Source organism: Montipora capricornis, chromosome 7 (genome assembly GCF_036669925.1).
Source record: "Montipora capricornis isolate CH-2021 chromosome 7, ASM3666992v2, whole genome shotgun sequence".
NCBI lineage: Eukaryota > Metazoa > Cnidaria > Anthozoa > Scleractinia > Acroporidae > Montipora > Montipora capricornis.
The window spans coordinates 5,058,845-5,063,844 of record NC_090889.1 but is presented as its reverse complement, the minus strand read 5'-3'; positions in this window follow the sequence as shown (position 1 = coordinate 5,063,844).

The window sequence follows — 5,000 nt, the reverse complement described above, 5'->3', positions numbered from 1 at the left end:
TTCCATTCATTTCCATTGAAGGCTGTAGCCTGACAGCCAAAAGCTCGAAAGTTTTTAACTGTATATAGCCAGTGAACGTTTTTTATAATAATTTTTTAACAATATTTAGCTCTATTTTCTATTTTGTTTTGAAAATAGCATGTTACCATTTCTGCTTGTGAGAGCTAACCATAAATAGGCTTACCAAATTCTCTTGACACTGTACAACTCTTCATACTAACTAGTAAGCTACGATGGTATGTCATTTAGCCTGAGGTGCACCCTGGTCAGCCTGTGTTCAGTAAGCTCTCAATAATGACAATAAAAACAATTTCCCCAAATCCTGTGCCAATAATATCTCTGAACATGACTGATTTCTAAAGACATGATTAACCTTTGCACAACTATTGTACTCACAGTAAGGCACATAATTAGCTGAATTATCATTCAACTACAGAAAATATTGTGGTAATCAGTGGCGGATCTAGACCTTGAGCTAAGGGTGGGGGGTTGCTTGCCCTGCCGGCTTTTCCTCCTGCGGTAAGGTAGTTTTGAGGTAAATGCAAGCACTGTGATAATTTGGTTCTTTCTTGGTTAGGATTTTGCTATGCCGACCATTTATTTGGAAGCGGTCATAAGTTGTGTAATTTTTGTTTTTGAAAAGCCACAAATTCAAGAAACAACAGAGGCCCGAGTACCATATGATAAACTACTTTCTAACTAAGCCTGCCAAAGCCATACTGAGGAATATTGCACCTTGGTCATTTTTGTATGGACCTCGCTGCACTCCATCTTTAGTTCCACAATGTTCAACCAATATTCCCCAGTATGGCCCTCCAGCTCGGTTAGTAAGAGCTTAATATTTCCAAGTTGTTACTTGTATTTTTTTATTTGCCTTTTGGGTCCTTCAACACACAGCATGATTCGTGAAAATACTCACCAGAATATAAACAAAATGTAAAAAAAAACCATGACTTATAACCTTTTCCATGGAAATGGCTTGTATGGCAAAGTGAACAAGAAAGCAAACACTTGGATTTACCAATCAAAACACTTGGATTTACCTAAAGACCATAGGTTATAGGAGAGAACCAATCAAGAACAGAGGGAAAATGTTTGTTACATTAATATCAGCTATGTGTCTGGAACATCTGAAGAATTCTTTTTCTCGTTCAAATAAAAAAAGTCGTCTGTGATGTCCTGTAAAAACAATTCTTCCAATTCTTCGAGTGAGTCGCCGATCTCTACACTTGCCGCCATTTTGAAAAGGCTTTTTAGTAGACCCCAGTCTACTGCATCACACCTTTTTGCTCGGACCCGCTCGTTTCACCGCCCGGTCTCTTTCCGCCCTGATGGTGCTCCGCGCCTGCGCGCCTTCGGCGCGCGCGGAGCTCCGCTATTAATACTTCAGCAGTACTATTTTCCTGTTTTACAGCCTCACAGCTAAGCATGCATGGGGACTACCATAAGTTCTTCGTTAATCCATCGATCTGTATCGCCCGCACTTACTACCACTGGTTACGTCTTGTAACAATCGATAGCTTGTAGCCCTTTTCCAGATCGTATAGAATATTTAGACTTCAAGGAGTTTGATAGCAAAACTTTTAAAATAGACTTAAGGAAGGTAGCTATGTAGTAACAAGCACGTTCCCTTAAAGAACTTGAATTAAAAAATATTAAATCTTGTAAACCTCGGATAGCATCTAGTTAAAAAAAAAACATAAAAATGCGGAATAAGCTTTATAAAAAATAACTTGTTACTCGAGACACATCTTCGTATAAGAAATACAAATACTATCGCAATAAAATAGTCTCTATTAATAAATATTACCGCAATTGCTTTTATAATAATGCTTTGTCGGATTCTAATACACTAAAAAGATGTGGGATAATTGACCGAATGCAAAAATGGCCGCCAACACATTATTTATTTGTCTTTGTGTTAATTAGCCTAACTAGCCTCGTTAACACGTGTAAAATTGAAAGAATGTGGGCTGTAAACGAGACTAGTTAGGCTACTTAACACAAAGACAATGGCGGCCATTTTTGTATTTGGTCAATACTAATTATTAAATTCTCAACTTCAGTTAATGCACTTCTCGTGCTCTGATCGGTTATCAGCTCATAATACCTTAGTTTGACCTTATATAGTAAAGGATTGCGCTACGTATTGCTAAGCTAAAAGTTTTTTTTCGCCGGAAAGCAAAATTCTCTCTAAATAAAGCAAAAAAAGTGTAAACCTCGACTCTTCCGCTGCGAGAACACGTGATTTTCCGCTGAGCGAGCACATGTGAATTTCATCTGTTACAACACAGCTGCTGATTGGCTAGACAGGGCCATTTAAGAAGATTCCTGATAGGCTGTTTCTTAATGCGAACAATGGAACGTTGGGTCGATGGAACCAAAATTCTCAAATGCTTCAAGAATATGAAGGCTGCCTATCGATAGCAAAGATATTCCTAGTTCAAATTTAAGAACGTTAACGAAGTTGAAGTTTCTCTTCCAATGGAGAATCTTGAGAAGAGAAATTCCTTTGGTATATATAGAATTTTTCCTTTCTTACTTTTCATCGCCGCCCTAGAAATCGTTAGACCTATAACATACTTAATAATCTATCTATAACTAATCCATATTTCCTGACAGTCTCAAAATAGCAAAGGTCATTCCCGTCTTCAAGCAAGGTTCACGGTTACTCCCTAACAATTATTGTCCTATCTCTGTACTTCCTGCCCTTGGTAAACTTTTGGAACAAATGTGTTTGTAATCAATTATTATATGGCTACAATAGTACGTGCGTTCTGATTGGCTGCTGAGCGGGCAAGATTTTCTTGTAATGACCGGGCATCATAAAAATTTTTCGGCTCGACGGCTCTTTTGAGTTGAGACTAAAAGCTACGAGCGCGTGGGCGAAAACAGCAAAAAATATGGACAAAGTACAGCTATATTTTCAATAATTGAAAGAAAAACTAGCATACAGATACTTTTTTAGTATGAGCGACGAAGAGAGCCACAGCGAGAGCGAGTTTTTATTATCCAAAGGACGAAGAACAGGACAAAACTGAGCAAAAAAATGCCATATAATAAATAACTTATTATCCTCGTCCGTTCGGTCATCACAGTGAAATCTCAGACCTCGGCCTTGCCCTGTTATGACCTCACTCTCGGTTAGTGAGAGATATTTAATGTTTCATTTCTCTTTCCATAACATAATTGGCCCCAATCAGTATGGCTTTAGACTCGGACGTAAATACAACTGACTGTCTAGTCCATCTTATTAAAGAAATTAACAAAACTCGTGACAGTGGAGAATAGGCCATTTCCGAATTCAAGTCTGCCTCCTCTTCAAAGCGAGTGTAAGTGCGAAGTATTTGTTATGGTAATTAGTTCTACTTTACAAATGAATGAAAACTAATTTTCAAAACAAAAACTTAGCACTTAGACTCGCTTTGAAGATGAGGCAAAGAAGAACTCGGAAATGGCCTATTTGCTGAGCTCCGCGCGCACCGAAGGCACCATAGTTAAGAAAAATATGGTAACCCATCTGTCCGTACGTCCGTATACGTACGTCCACCTATCCATGTATGACAATGTGACCAGTATCACGCCAGTTTACTGGACACCCATGTTATGATCAATTGACACCTGTCAAAACAAAGTATCTGCTGACCAGTATCACGTTACCATATCGCAGGTTCACGCTTCGAGCTCATCGAGGTCAGCTTTTTTTTAAAGTTGACTGCTGACCAGGTGCTGGTTTTCGATTGGATTGCAGGCTCGACTCAGGTTAATTCACCTAAACATAAACCAGGCTTCATTTTTCGCGCGCTTTCTGTGGCTCGACGCAGCTAGACTGCCATACGGAGGAGGCAGTGTGGCGGTGTGGCCCAGTGGTTAGGGCGCTTGCCTTGAGATCCGGAGATCCCGAGTTCGAGACCCGCTCTAACCACTCGTTGAATTTGATCCTGGTAGTCCCTGGTTCAACTTCCCAGCTGCACTTGTAAATAGCCAACTGGTTTGCCTCCGTCCAGTTGGGATTCTTAGCAGTTGTTGTTGTTGTTCTGTTCTGTCGTTTCGTTGTGTTTCATTGGCCCTGAAAAGCCCCTATGGGGAACGGTCAATTAAGTATGTATTGTATTGTATTGTATACTACGTCAACTATAGTTCTTAACGTGGCTTCATGTGGTTTCCTGACCGTGCGCAACCTGGTTACTAGAAAGTGGCTACCGACGCGCTGCTCTCCCACGCGGAAGGTAAACAAACATGGCTTCCCAACTTTGCAAACTCTTTTTTTGTCAAAATAACATGGACGTATCATCTTTTCGAAATGGTTACCTATCCGTAAGAAGGCTGCAACTCCTTTGGAGTCCAACAGAAGGTCAAGTTTTAAAAAAATCATTTCCCACTGTTCTGAACAACTAATCTGATTCTAAAAACCACCGATCGAGGTGCACAGCCGTCCTTGGAGTCGCGAAAGATACGGAAAACAAGCAAAAATTGCCAAAGGGGGATTCCCATATTTGCAGTGAAGAAGATACTCCTTCAAACTTTGTCCCTTTTTGTGAAGAGATCTAGGTTGAGGTCTGGACCATATTTCATCGATTTCTTCGCACAGGTAACCATTAGCTTTCAAGTAGAGGTAAGCGCGCGCATGCACGTGGTTGGGAATTTCACGCATGCTCAGATGGCAAATTCCTATTCTGTGACGTATGTTGTGTGATGGAAAAAATGCGAAAATTATTCACGTGAAATATCTCCAGTTTTCTTCTGTGAAATTTCTTCAAATTTTACGCCTTCCATCTGCCAATTCATCAAGAGGTTTTGTAAGACAATTTATTAAGTGGAGCTAAAAAACACAAAATCGTTAAAAGCGACGAAACTTCCTTTGTAACCCCCATTTTCTTTTTGGCCGTCATGTAATGTCAAAGTTTAGGATATTTTCACCGAAGGATGCGTATTTTTTAAAAAGTGGTTTAATCCGTTTTTCCTTTGTTTAGGAATGAAACTCGAATTTTTATTCTCAA